Below are 15,682 nucleotides of genomic sequence, written 5' to 3' on the forward strand. Positions count from 1 at the left end.
CACCGCTCGAGCCACCGAGCAGCAGCAGCAGCAGCGCCGGACCCGAGCGTGGTGAGCGCAGCGCCCGCCGCCCGTGACAGTAATTTCTGTTAGGAATCACATTGGTAGTTTCTGTTATGGGTCACTGTGACTCTTATGTTATGGGTCACTGTGACTTTGTTATGGGGCGCTGTCATTTTTCTTTTATGGTGGCTGTAGTTGTTTTCTGTTATAAGGTACAGTGGAAGCTTCTGTTACAGGGCACTGTGGCTGTTTTCTGTTATGGGGCACTATGGCTGTATTATGGTATGGGGCACTGTGGCTGTATTATGGTACAGGGCTCAGTAGATATTTTCTATCATGGGGCACAGTGGTAGTTTCTATTATGGGGTGCTGTCAAAGTCTCTGTTATGGGGTGCTGTTATTTGTTATGGGGCGCTGTTTTTAGTTATGGGGTGTTGTTGTTTTCTGTTATGTGCTGCTGTTGTTGCTGTCTGTTTTAGGGCACTGTTTTCTGTTATCGGGCACTGTATTTTTTGGTTATGGGCCCTGTGGCTGCTTTGCCTTATGGGGCACTATTGTTATTTTCTGCTATTGGCCCCTGTTGTTTTCGGCTATGGGGCCCTGTGGCTACATTCTGTTATGGGGCACTGTATGTATTTTCTGTTATGGGGTACTGTTGTTGTGTTCTGTTTTGGGGCACTATTGTTTTCTGTTATGGGGTCCTGTGCTGCTTTCTGTTATGGGGCACTGTTATTTTCTGTTATGCTCACTGTTGCTGCTTTCTGTTAAGGGGCACTGTTGTTGTTTTCTTTTATGGGGTGCTGTGGCTGTTTCTCTTATGGGGCACCTTTGTTGTTTTCTGTTATGGGGCACTATGGCTGTTTTTTATGTGGCTGCTTTCTCTTATGGGGCACTGTTGTGTTTTATTATGGGGGGCTGTTGTTATCTTCTGTTATGGTGCATCGTGGTTTTTGGTTATGAGGCACTGTTGTTTTCTGTAATGGGGCACTGTGGCTGCTTTGCTCTACGGGCACTGTGGCTGCTTTCTGTTATGAGGCACTGTTGTTCTTTTCTGTTATGGCGCACTATGGCTGTTTTCTTTTAGAGGGAGCTGTGGCTGTTTTATGGGCCACCATTGTTGTTTTCTATTATGGGGCACTGTGGCTGTTTCTTTTATGTGACTCTTTGGCTGTTTGCTCTTATGAAGCACCATTGTTGTTTTCTGTTATGAGGCACTGTAGCTGTTTTCTTTTATAGGGCACTGTTGTTTCTTTCTGTTATGGGGCACTGTTGTTGTTTTCTCTAATGGGGCACTGTTGTATTTTCTTATGAGGCACTGTTGTTTTCTGTTATAAGGCTCTGTTGTTGCTTTCTCTAATTGGGCACTGTTGTTGCTTTCTCTAACTGGGCGCTGTTGTTTTTTCCTCTTATGGGGCACTGCTGTTGTTTTCTCTTATGGGGAACTGTTGTTGTTTTCTGTTATGCTCACTTTTGTTGTTTTCTGTTACGAGGCACTGTAGCTGTTTTTTCTTGTGGGGTACTGTTGTTTTTTGTTATTTACACTATATCTCTTTTCTTTTATAGGGCGCTGTGGCTGTTTTCTGTTATATTGACGATTAGTACTTTTTTTTATTATATTCTTCTTCTTCTTGCTCTTTATGATATCATCACTGCTACTTTAATATTGTGTTTTTACAACCTTGTACCTTGCATTACCCTTTGCGCAGTTTTGGTGTCGTTCTGCTGCAATCTGATCTACTCCCTTTATGCGGCGGTGCTGACACATTGCAGGTAGTCGGCAGCCAGGGCTGACACTCCGGAGACCTTGCAGTGTGTGGGAGTTGTTTCTGTACATGTTTGCTGATTAGGCCTTTTCTTGTACTAAACGCTTTCACCCCTGACTTTTAGCGCTATGATGAAAACTGCTGTAAAGCCTCTCATTATCCATTCAATAGGCCCGCATGGGAGCACAGTTTAGTACACTAATAAGCGATTAGCTATGTAGGCCACCGTGTGCCTAAATGGCATACTAATACAACATGTGGGCATTTTTGCACCAAGCGAGCAGTAAGTGTCCTGCGTGACGTCTTTTGGGTTATTATTGCGTTTTTTTCCCTATATTTTATATTATTGTAGGATTCTGTTTTTCGAAGTGTCGGGCTACGTCTTTGCTTGATTTTACGCTAAATCAAATTCAAGATGTCAAAATTAAGAAACATCTGAAATTGGGACAAGAATGAAGACAATATACTATAGCTGTGGCGCTCACCAATTTGCGTGGAATCACCTGTAGTTTCTCTATTAGAACTTCTGAGATCCAATACAAAATCTTTTACTGGACTTCGGCTATTTCTGCACCCCCTATATTTACACCTTCAATAGAAGCTGAACTGCAGTACCCATAAATGGCCACTACACAGTGATGGCGCTGTGCTGTTCTGCTCAGGACCTGCAAACCGCTAATTAGTGGGGGTGGTGGGTGTAGGACCCCAGTAATAATAATAATAATTTTATTCATTTATATAGCGCTATTAATTCCACAGCGCTTTACATATATTGGCAACACTGTCCCCATTGGGGCTCACAATCTAGAGTCCCTATCTGTATGTCTTTGGAGTGTGGGAGGAAACCGGACTACCCGGAGGAAACCCACGCAAACACGGGGAGAACATACAAACTCCTTGCAGATGGTGTCCTTGGTGGGACTTGAACCCAGGACCCCAGCACTGCAAGACTGCAGTGCTAACCACTGAGCCACCGTGCCGCCTGTAATCTGATATGGGTCATCAATCTAAGGCCAGAGTCACACTTGTGATTGCCTCATGTGTATCTCGCGCGAGTTTCTCATTGAATCACCCGACACGGCTACACACTCTCCGGACAGGAGCGGGTCGGTTGCATGTATATCTCTATGCAGCTGAGAAGCTCCTGTCCGGAGAGTGTGCGGCCGTGACGGGTATCGCAAGAGTGATACTGGCCTAAGACTTTTACGACCCCCTTAATTTATTTCCTTTACATTGTGACCTTTATTTAAATAGTAAATGTCGTGTTAATTTTTATTTTTTCTAAATGACTAGTGCACATGAAAATAAGAAACTTTGTGATGTATCTTATCAGAGAAATCTGCTTTTTGCTCCTCCTGGACTGATCATTAAGTATGAAAATTTACAATTCACGGGTAAAATCTGTCTTCCGTGAATATAGATTTTCCCATTACTGAGATGACAGTTGGTGCTTATAAGATTCTATGGAGAGGGGAGGAGCTAGAGTAAGACACAGATATTCTGCTGCAAGTTCTCTTGAAACAACAGTAATATTGTGTACGCATCTGTGAACATCTGAATATAGAGTTTACAGAGAGAAAGTTCAGTCCAGAAGAAGAAAGTTTAGAGTTCTCTAGTTTAAATGGCTGCAGCAGAGATCGTGCCATTCCCGCCGCCATCGGCGGCCCCGTGATGTGATCACGGGGTGCTAATTAGTTGCCATGGTAACACAGATTATGACCTCTAACGCTACTATGATGAACTTCCTGTGAGAGCCGACTTTATCACTGCACTGTTCGATCTCTTGTTCATTTCTCCTGATCAGAGCAGCATCGCTCTGATCAGGAGAAATGCAGTGTTTCTGTGAGAGCCGACGCTCTCTTGTCTCTCACAGGAACGCTGCATTTCTGGTGATCATAGCGATGCTGCTCTGATCAGGAGAAATGAACAAGACATCGGACACTGCAGTGATAAAGTCCCCTAGGGGACTACTAAAATAAAAATATAAAAAAAGTTTTTAAAAATATGAAAAAATTGAAACTCCTAAACGTTCAAATCACCCCCCTTTCGCCTCATTGAAAATAAAACAATTAAAAAAAATTAAAAACATACACATATTTGGTATTGCCGCGTTTAGAAATGCCCAATCTATCAAAATATAAAGTCAGTTAATCTGATTGGTACACGGTGTGGCGAGAAAAAATGTCCAAATGTCAAATTTTTTTAAAAAAATGCAATAACAGGCGATCAAAACATAGCATCCGCACAAAAATAGTATCATTACAAATGTCAGCTCGAAACGCAAAAATAAGCTATCACTGAGCCCCAGATCCCGAAAAATGAGAAGGCTACGGGTCTCGGAAAATGGAGTCAAAAGCGTTGCTTTTTTTTTGGACAAACGTTTGAATTTTTTTAACCCCTTAGATAAAAGTAAAAGTATACATGTGTGATATCTATGAACTCGCACCGACCTGAGGCTTCACACCGACACACCAGTATCACCATATAGTGAACACAGTGAATAAAAGACCCCAAAAACTAACATGCAATTGCAGGTTTTTTTTTTGCAAGTTCACCGCACTTGTAATTTTTTTTCCCCATTTTACAGTACAGTATATGGTAAAACTAATGATTTCTTTCAAAAGTACAACTCGTCCCGCCAAAAACAAGCCCTCGTATGGAAAAATTGACAGAAAAATAAAAAAAAATGTTATGACTCTCGGAAGAAGGGGAGGAAAAAAACGAAAATGAAAAATGGAAGTGAAGGGGTTAATATCAAAGCAACTACACATTTATCTACTCGGATTTAGGAAGACTTTGAGGAGTCATCCACACATGTTTTGTCCCATATTTTGCTGCTGATTTTACCCTTTTCTAGTCCTGGCAACTGCTTCGGCTTTCCTCACTAAATCCCTCCTACGGACTGCCCCTTGGCCTTCATTGATTGCTACAGTGTTCTGGCACTGAAATCTTGCGCATGCGCCATGCCTTCCCTGACCGGCGCATGCGCGATACTTTCCCTGCTGTGGGCAGTAGCCTTCCCCTTCATGCTATTCTTACCGGTGGGAATGAAACTTATTCCCATTGCATTAAGAGTACAGCGCATGCATCAGGCCAGGAATATATGGCGCATGCGCAATATCCAAGTGCCTGTCAGATGACTGGAGCCATAAAGAAGGGTTCGAAGGAATTTGTTAGGCAGGATTTAATGAGTAGAACTGGAGCACTTGCCAATACTAGGAATGACCTTGAGGAACTTGCCAAAAATATTTGCATAATTGATTAAAATTGATTGATTTTGTGATGCTGAGTCTATCTACAGCCACACGAGTACAATTGTACATGGCCTATAGAATCCATCTGAGGGGCTCCTGCAGAATATGCGATGTCCTGAACAAAGAAGCAGAAAAAATAATACATTTTTTTAAGAATATCCATGAGATTAATCCCCATTACCCCTCGCTGCGCCCCCCTGATTAACACCTCTCAGGCTAATACAAGTCTGCAGCAGCCATTGTACCCCCGTTCGGATAAAATACTCAAGTGGATCAACTTCACATCACTTGAAAAATCCAATAAATTTTTATGGCATCATCACTGGCTGTTCAGTAGCCCCCCCGGGCTGGCACAATGCGCAAGTCTTTTATATCAGATAATAACATGAGTCACTGTCATTTCCCAATCAATCTCTCACAATGCAGTCATCTCAGCGGCAGACAATGGGCACGGAGCACCACAATGTCCAAGTGTCTACATCTGAAGTCCTCCAAGTACATGCACATATCCCAAATATCCATGCATGACCTGCCAAAGTGACCTTATAGGTGAAAAGGGCACAAATTCCACTAATGTGGACCTGTCATAGCAGTAATTGCAGAAACCATATAGGAAATACTTGGATATAGTCAGGAAAATTATATATACTGTATCTATAGGGAAAAAAAACATCATTGGGTGTGGTAGTTAATTTGCTACTAGAGATCCCATTCTTGCAGCAGGATTACCCTGTACCCCATGTGTTTTACATCATATCACGCTTGGATAAGAAAATGACCGGCACACAGCGCAACACAGTTTTTACAACCGGGATAGAAAAGGAGAGGATGGCTCTAACAATAAGGAGCAAGGGTCAGGGCACCTCCTGACCACTGAGCTCCCCTAAAGTCCCTATACGAGTCCTTCTGCTTGTCACCATCACATGCCTAGTCCCTAACTGTCCCTCCACTCACCCTGTATAGTGCCAAGGCCGGTGAGTGCACTAGACCTCACCACTACTGTAATAAAATACAGTGGAAAGAAGACAGACAGGGGCACATAAACAAAAGGATATGCACCAACTATTGCAGCCAAACACCAGGGCTGCAGGAGACAAGAGATCAGCAACTTCACTGCTGCAGCCAAACACCAGGACTGCAAGAGACAAGAGATCAGCAACTTCACTGCTGCAGCCAAACACCAGGGCTGCAAGAGACAAGAGATCAGCAAGTTCACTGCTGCAGCCTAACACCAGGACTGCAAGAGACAAGAGATCAGCAAGTTCACTGCTGCAGCCAAACACCAGGGCTGCAGGAGACTAGAGATCAGCAACTTACTTCTGCAGCCAAACACCAGGGCTGCAGGAGACAAGAGATCAGCAACTTCACTGCTGCAGCCTAAAGGCCACTTTACACACTGCGATATCGGTCCCTATATTGCTAGCGTGGGTACCCGCCCCCATCTGTTGTGCGACATGGGCAAATCGCTGCCCGTGCCGCACAACATCGCCCAGACCCGTCACATATGCTTACCTGCCCGGCGAAGTCACTGTGACCGGCGAACCGCCTCCTTCTAAGGGGGCGGTTCGTTCAGCGTCACCGTGACGTCACAGCAGCGTCACTGAACCGCGGCCCAATAGAAGCGGAGGGGCGGAGATGAGCGGGACAAACATCCCACCCACCTCCTTCCTTCCGCATAGCGGCTGGGAGGCAGGTAAGGAGAGCTTCCTCGTTCCTGCGGCGTCACACACAGTGATGTGTGCTGCCGCAGGAGCGACGAACTACATCATTACTGCTGCAGTAACGATAATCGAGAATGGACCCCCATGTCATCGATGAGCGATTTTGCAAGTTTTTGCAACGATGCAAAATCGCTCATCGGTGTCACACGCAGCAACATCGCTAATGCGGCCGGATGTGCGTCACAAATTCTGTGACCCCAACGACTCTGCATTAGTGATGTCGCAGCGTGTAAAGCCCCCTTAACACCAGGGCTGCAGGAAACAAGAGATCAGCAACTTCACTGCTGCAGCCAAACACCAGGGCTGCAGGAGACAAGAGATCAGCATCTTCACTGCTGCAGCCAAACACCAGAGCTGTAGGAGACAAGAGATCAGCAACTTAACTGCTGCAGGTGGCACAGCTTCAACAGATTCCACAGTCTTCCTCCGTCAACGGTGGTCAGTTCAAAATGCTTTCTATAACCGGCATCAAATTATGGAACATGTGACTATTTAAAGGCAAGGTGAGTAGTTACAAACTGGCTGCACCTGAGATTAATTAACATGGACCCATCAGCAAGGGAAGCGTTCTTAACTATTGCTGCACTAAAAAAAAAGCAAAAATGATAAATATTCAGAGTCTAACAAGACAATGTGAGATTTAGATCCCAAACCTGTCACACGTCTCCCACGGCCCGGAGACCCTCGTGTCATAATTTAAAGAGTGTGTCCAGCATTAAAAAACATGCTGACTTCTTTTAAAAGACAGACACCACTGCCTACAGGTTTTATGACATATCTAGTATGAGATTAGTAGGGATAGGATAACTGGCAACCCCACTGATTAGCTGTTTGTTGGACTTCCAAAGAATCTAATATTTATTAGGTATATCCTTATACACCTTTAAAGCATACCTGACATTTCAGGTGACTTTTTAGAACTGCGTACAAGAGGATAAACATGATTTCTGGCCATTGTATGTCTTGTATCCTGCAGGCTTTAGGCTCTATCCTACTTTTTCTCCCTAAAGCTCCTTCCTTCCTTCTCCATAGACTTCTATAGGCAGCAAGTGTGCAAGTGTAATCTGATCCATCATTGAAGACAGATTTGTAGACAGATTTGAGCAATTTTTGAAATGAATGATGCAGGACAGAAGAATCATGTATATAAAAAAAATTGAAATGTGTATTTACTTTTGGATTATTTTTGTTTTCTTTTGCTTCCAGGTTTTTCATAGCATATAATATAACTATTAATGTTTTCTATAAACCAGGATTAGGTAGTATTAATGAACACAGCTGCAGCAGGTTTTGCTAGCTGTTGTTTGTTAGGGTTTTTCTGTATTATAATGGAAAAATTAAGTGTCCGCTAGATGTAAAGTCTCTGAAGAGTATTTACATTAGACTCATTAAGATAAATGTCTGCTGCGTTAATCATTTGCAATTGTCCTTATCCGGTAGTTGCCAGTGACCTCCCTCACCAAGGACGTCCTTCACCAGGGAAGGTACATGAGTGAGTTATAGTAATGGGGCTAATAACGGAGGACACACAAGCCATTCTTCATTGTCACAGTCATAAAGTAATGGTAGATTAGCCATACGCAGCGCCGCACGAAGCGCGATCAATTCTTAGGTGCGCAACTCTGCTCTCGGGGTTATCACAGGCTTCATCGCACTCGATAAATCTCACAGTCCTTAGATGACGCTGGAATTTCTGGATCAAACGGATATTCAATTTCAGAGATTACCATAAACGGGTTCTTCTGGCTTCGTAGGACCATTCGCATCTGCGATCTGGCGTGTCACATCGCTAACGAGATCACTAGCGATGTTGCAGCGTGTAAAGCACCCTTAAGTCATATACCCCCAAAGCATATCTGGTAAAATCAGATATAATTAGTGGTTAATGTCATCTGTTCAGTGGTTTCCGATATCTCTCAGTCCTCCAGACCAGTATGTTACTTGTGCCGACCATTGCCATCTCTATAGGTGTTCTCAGTCATCTGTACTACAGGTTGTGACTCGCAAAAAAGTCGGTTTAAAAAAACAAAACAAAGTCCCAATAATTGATATAGGCGAAACGCAAAATTGCTAGGCACATTAATTCTAAACCACACATCTAACCCCATCTATGCACACCCAATACCCAACCAGGGACACCCACTACCCACCCATGAACACTGAATACCTGCCCATCCACACCCAATACCCATCCATGGACACCCAATACCCGCCCATGCACACCCAATACCCGCCCAAGCACGCCCAATACCCGCCCATGCACACCCAATACCCGCCCATGCACACCCAGTACCCGTCCATGCACACCCAGTACCCGCCCATGCACACCCAATACCCACCCAAGCAAGCCCAATACCCACCCAAGCATGCCCAATACCCGCCCATGCACACCCAATACCCGCCCAAGCACACCCAATACCTGCCATGCACACCCAGTACCCGCCCATGCAAACCCAGTACCCGCCCATGCACACTCAGTACCCGCCCATGCACACCCAGTACCCGCGCATGCACACACAATACCCGCGCATGCACACACAATACCCGCGCATGCACACCCAGTACCCGCCCATGCACACCCAGTACCCGCCCATGCACACCCAGTACCCGCCCATGCACACCCAGTACCCGCCCATGCACACCCAGTACCCGCCCATGCACACCCAGTACCCGCCCATGCACACCCAGTACCCGCCCATGCACACCCAGTACCCGCCCATGCACACCCAGTACCCGCCCATGCACACCCAGTACCCGCCCATGCACACCCAGTACCCGCCCATGCACACCCAATACCTGCCATGCACACCGAATACCTGCCCATGCACACCAATACCCGCCCATGAACACCGAATACCTGCCCATCCACACCCAATACCCATCCATGCACACCCAATAGCCGCCCATGCACACCTAATACCTGCCCATGCACACCCAATACCCGCCCATGTACACCCAGTACCCGCTCATGTACACCCAGTACCTGCCCATGTACACCCAGTACCTCCCCATGCACACCCAATACCTGCCCATGCACGCCCAGTACACGCCCATGCACGCCCTATACCCGACCAAGGATGCCCAATACCTGCCATGCACACCCAATACCTGCCCATGCACACCAATACCCGCCCATGCACACCAATACCCACCCAAGCATACCCAATACCCGCCCAAGCACACTCAATACCCACCCATGCACACCCAATACCTGCCCATGCACACCCAGTACCCGCCCATGCACACCCAGTACCTGCCCATGCACACCCAATACCTGCCATGCACACCCAATACCCGCCCATGCACACCCAATACCCACCCATGCACACCCAATACCCGCCCATGCACACCCAGTACCTGCCCATGCACACCCAGTACCTGCCCATGCACACCCAATACCCACCCATGCACACCCAATACCCACCCATGCACACCCAATACCCACCCATGCACACCCAGTACCCGCCCATGCACACCCAATACCTGCCCATGTACACACAGTACCCACCCATGCACGCCCAGTACCCGCCCATGCACGCCCTATACCCGACCAAGGATGCCCAATACCTGCCATGCACACCCAATACCTGCCCATGCACACCAATACCCGCCCATGCACACCAATACCCACCCAAGCATACCCATTACCCGCCCAAGCACACTCAATACCCACCCATGCACACCCAATACCTGCCCATGCACACCCAGTACCCGCCCATGCACACCCAGTACCTGCCCATGCACACCCAATACCTGCCATGCACACCCAATACCCGCCCATGCACACCCAATACCCGCCCATGCACACCCAATACCCACCCATGCACACCCAATACCCGCCCATGCACACCCAGTACCTGCCCATGCACACCCATTACCTGCCCATGCACACCCAATACCCACCCATGCACACCCAATACCCACCCATGCACACCCAATACCCACCCATGCACACCCAGTACCCACCCATGCACACCCAATACCTGCCCATGTACACCCAGTACCCACCCATGTACACCCAGTACCCACCCATGCACACCCAATACCCACCCATGCACACCCAATACCCACCCATGCACACCCAATACCCGCCCATGCACACCCAGTACCTGCCCATGCACACCCAGTACCTGCCCATGCACACCCAATACCTACCCATGCACACTCAATACCCACCCATGCACACCCAATACCCGCCCATGCACACCCAGTACCTGCCCATGCACACCCAATACCTGCCCATGTACACCCAGTACCCACCCATGTACACCCAGTACCCACCCATGCACACCCAATACCCACCCATGCACACCCAATACCCACCCATGCACACCCAATAGCCGCCCATGTACACCCAGTACCCGCCCATGCACACCCAGTACCCGCCCATGTACATCCAGTACCTGCCCATGCACACCCAGTACCCGCCCATGCACACCCAATACCCTCTCATGCACACCCAATACCCGCACATGCACACCCAATACCTGTCCTGACCATAGAGGGCACGTGAAGTCACATCTAAATCACTCTTTCGGTCAAGTCCATGGTCCTTAGATGTTTGCAGCCACTCTATATATCAAGACCAATAACCCGATTTATTATTTATTAGTTATTTTAAGTCGCTTTTTATTTTTTTTTCCATAAAATTGTAATCGACTTTTTTGTAGGAAATTCTTTAAAATGAAAAATGCAAATGAAAAATAGGCAAAAAAACTGCAAAAACGCGACAAAAATAAAGGCACAAAAGCATTAACTGAATATCTTATCATGATAAATGTATAGTGCAGGGTTCAGCAACTTGTGGCACTCCAGCTGTTGTGAGACTACAATTCCCAGCATGCCCTGACGGCCTGCGGACCTGTGATCAGAACCTTCTTGCTATGATTTATGATGAATTTTAGGCTTTGCACCTCTGTATATTATATGAGGTCCCTGGGGCTTCATGCTGCACTTTTAGTCCCTAAATCCATCATTTTCGGACCATGTAGTAGCAGACGTAGGGATGTATTGTTTAAGAATCGCGTCTAAACCCAAGTTGAGATCGTCTTTACGAGCGTTTCTTTAGGGCGCGGTAAATGTGTCCGGAGGATGATCTGATATTCTACATGCAGGGTGATTTTCACACAAGATGGGAAGACACAAGGTCAAATCAATTGAATCCATATCGCGCATTTACAGCACGCGGCATTTCCAGGAACTGGATACGCGCCATAAATAATGTCTGTCACATCGGGGAGGACGAGATTACAGAGAAGTAACCATGTTTCACGTTCTCCCTACTGCGCGGGATGTATACTCGGGGTGCACGGTTTACGTAAATGACCGCCTCATGCTGCTGCCTTCGCTTCTTCGCGGCATTCGATTACAGCTTATGACTTATGTATAGGTAATCTTGTTTTGTTTTGTATGCAGGTAATGTGTTATGTGAAGCTTATAAGGTTAGATGGAATGTATCACCTATTTTTTTTTATTAACTAAAACTACATGGTGATACAGATTCTTCTTTTCTAATTTATTTTTATTTTCAATTTTTTTTTTTAATGTATATATTTTATACTTTTAGGTACGACCGTTTTGTGGAAAAAATGCTGCTGTCATGATTCCTCTGTGCAGAGCATCTTGCACTAGGAGATGCTCTGCCGTGGTTTCCTGGGCTACTGGCTGGCAGGCTGATTGACAGTGCAGGGATCCATTCTGGTTCTGGCAGGTGCTGATTGCTCAGGTGTTCCCTCTTTTGGGTAATTGCTTTGCTTCTTTAGGCCTCCTTCACACGTCCGTGTCTCCGGTACGTGTTTGGTCCGTTTCCTCACGTAGACCCATCAAAGTCAATGGGTCTGCGCTCACGTGCGTGTTTTGCTATGGACCGTGTGTACGTGTGGAGCATACGTGTGCTCCACACGTAGACATCTATACTCACCTTCTCCAGCACTGCTGTCTCTGCCGCTGCTGTCACTTGCTTCCGACACCTGCTCATTATGCTCATTGAATATTCACTCCACTGTGGCCGGAAGCAGCAGCAGCGGGGAGTCGGCAGGACCAGAGACCAAAGATCAGCACCACGGACAGCGACGCCAGGGACAGGTCAGCAGAAAGTTCCCTTTCTCTGTGTGTTATCACGGATAGCACACGGAGAACACACGTTGTACCATAAAAATGGCACACGGAGGAGAATACACACCTTTGACACGTCCGTGAAAAACGTGCGTGATTTTCACGAACGTGTGAAGGGGACCTTAGTGAGCATGCTCTCCCAAAACCTTGCCAGTCTTACATTCTGGTTATGTTGTTGTGTTGTTGGCCTGTGTTCCTGCCTGTGCTCAGATCTTTGTTTCCTGACCAGCAGACTGTTTGACTTCAGAGGGGGAGGGGTGAGCTGTGACATCATCTATTATGAATGGTAGATCCTGTGTTATCTACTGTATATGGAGGTGTTATCAGTCATTGTACAGGAGGAGGAGGTGAGCTGTGATATCACCTATTGTGAATGGTAGATCCTTTGTTATCTACTGTATATAGAGGTGTTATCAATCATTGTACAGGAAGAGGGGGAAGTGAGCTGTGCAAACACCTATTATTAATGGTAGATCATGTTTTATCTATTGTATATGGAGGTGTTATCAGTCATTGTACAGGAAGAGGAGGGGGTGAGCTGTGACAACACCTATTATTAATGGTAGATCATGTTTTATCTATTGTATATGGAGGTGTTATCAGTCATTGTACAGGAAGAGGAGGGGGTGAGCTGTGACAACACCTATTATTAATGGTAGATCATGTTTTATCTATTGTATATGGAGGTGTTATCAGTCATTGTACAGGAAGAGGAGGGGGTGAGCTGTGACAACACCTATTATTAATGGTAGATCATGTTTTATCTATTGTATATGGAGGTGTTATCAGTCATTGTACAGGAAGAGGAGGGGGTGAGCTGTGACAACACCTATTATTAATGGTAGATCATGTTTTTTCTATTGTATATGGAGGTGTTACCAGTCATTGTACAGGAGGAGGAGGTGAGCTGTGACACCACCTATTGTGAATGGTAGATCCTATGTTATCTACTATATATAGAGGTGTTATCAATCATTGTACAGGAAGAGGGGGAGGGGTGAGCTGTGACATCACCTAATGTGATTGGTGGATCCTGTGTTATGTACTGTATATGGAGGTGTTATAAGTCATTGTACAGGAGCAGGAGGTGAGCTGTGACCACCCATTGTGATTGGTGGATCCTGTGTTATCTACTGTATATGGAGGTGTTATAAGTCATTGTACAGGAGGAGATATAGGCAGAACTGTAGAACGAGTGTCAGACACATGATTTGCCCATGACTGGTCCATGCTTGTCATTTTTATAGTCTATATATAAAAATGAATTGGAAAGGTGGAGGACGAGAGTAAAATTCTGCTGATTTATGAAGCAAGTTAATTGACAGGCAATTTAATGCCAGTAAGTGAGTGCTCGCACCGTCCTTCTGAATAAGTGATGGAGTCGGCCGTCTCCCGGAAATGTGACTTGTCCTAACAAGGAACAGACTGTTTTGCAATGAGGTCCTAAATTGCTAATAATTCATACTCACATCCATGTTTCTTCACACCAAGATTAATTGTTTCGCCTAAAGAAAAAGTGGAAAATTGACCATATATTGATGTAAACAATGATAATACAGAATTAGAAACCATTAACGGGACTGTTCGGCTGTTGTCCAACCGCTTGAAATTATTTACCGGAAGGTTAGGGGTGCATCTAGCCTAACTAGTATCTCTCCATGGTAAAAACATGCAAATTAGACCTCGCCTATAAAGGATTCCACAATAATCCATTTTTTTTTTTGGACAACCCTTGCCTAAGTTATACAGACAGTTGTCAAGAATTGGAAAATCGTCTGCTTTTTTTTAGAAACAGCGCCCCCTGTGACTATGGGTTGTGTCTGGTATTGCAACTGAGCCCCACTACAGTAAATTGAGCTGAGGTTCTGCAGTAAATGCAGATCTATTAGATGAGTTTAGTTTGCTAAATTGCTGCTCACAATTATTATCATTTTATTATTATATTTTACATGATAGATTATGGAACATACATATCCAGCATTGCACAAAAAAAATCCAAAACTTAACATTTCTGAAAAATAAAAATCTAAAAAAAAGGTCTTTTTTTTTTTCTTCTAAAAAGGAAAAACCTTCTTTTGCTCTCAGGTGGGGTGCCTGGGTATTACATGGTTAATTCCAGCCTCCGCAGTGGTAACACTGGTGATTGAACCCTATGGTGCTTCTTTGATTACGTTTCGTGCTGTACCTTTTCTTGTTTTTTTCGCCTCATTCAAGGTCAGATCCTTGTGTTTGCTGTTGGTATTTCTAATCAAGGGAAGTTGAGCGTTTACATACCGCACATTAGGGGATCTGACATTCATTATTATTGTTTTTAGATTTTTATTATCTTTAAAGGGCTATTTTTATATTCATAGTTAAAGACTGTCTCTTACGGCCGCTTTACACGCAGCGGCATCGCTAGCGATCGCACCCGCCCCCGTCGTTTGTGCGTCACGGGCAAATCGCTGCCCGTGGCGAACAGTATCGCTGGTACGCGTCACACCAACTTACCTTACAAACGACGTCGCTGTGGGCGGTGAACAACCTCTTTTTTAAGGGGGCGTCACAGCGACGTCACACAACGGGCCACCAATAGAAGCGGAGGGGCGGAGAGCAGCCGCATTAACGACACGCCCGCCTCGTTGCCGGAAACCGCAGGAACGCTGTTGTTCGTCGTTCCCGGGGTGTCACACGTAGCGATGTGTGCTGCCTCAGGAACGACGAACAACCTGCGTCCAGAACGAGGAACGATATTTTGAAAATGAACGACGTATCAACGATTTGGTGAGTATTTTTGATCGTTAGCGGTCGCTCATAAGTGTCACACGCAACGACGTCGCCAACAAAG

At 45.8% G+C, this 15,682-nt stretch overlaps 1 protein-coding gene across 2 annotated transcripts in view; it reads left to right on the top strand.

Annotated features, from left to right (window-relative positions):
• The window catches only part of KCNH1 (potassium voltage-gated channel subfamily H member 1), a 421,045-nt gene that overhangs the window by 126,996 nt on the left and 278,367 nt on the right, over window positions 1-15,682 (top strand). The gene's annotated exons all lie outside the window — the stretch shown is intronic.

Source organism: Anomaloglossus baeobatrachus, chromosome 3, assembly GCF_048569485.1.
Source record: "Anomaloglossus baeobatrachus isolate aAnoBae1 chromosome 3, aAnoBae1.hap1, whole genome shotgun sequence".
NCBI lineage: Eukaryota > Metazoa > Chordata > Amphibia > Anura > Aromobatidae > Anomaloglossus > Anomaloglossus baeobatrachus.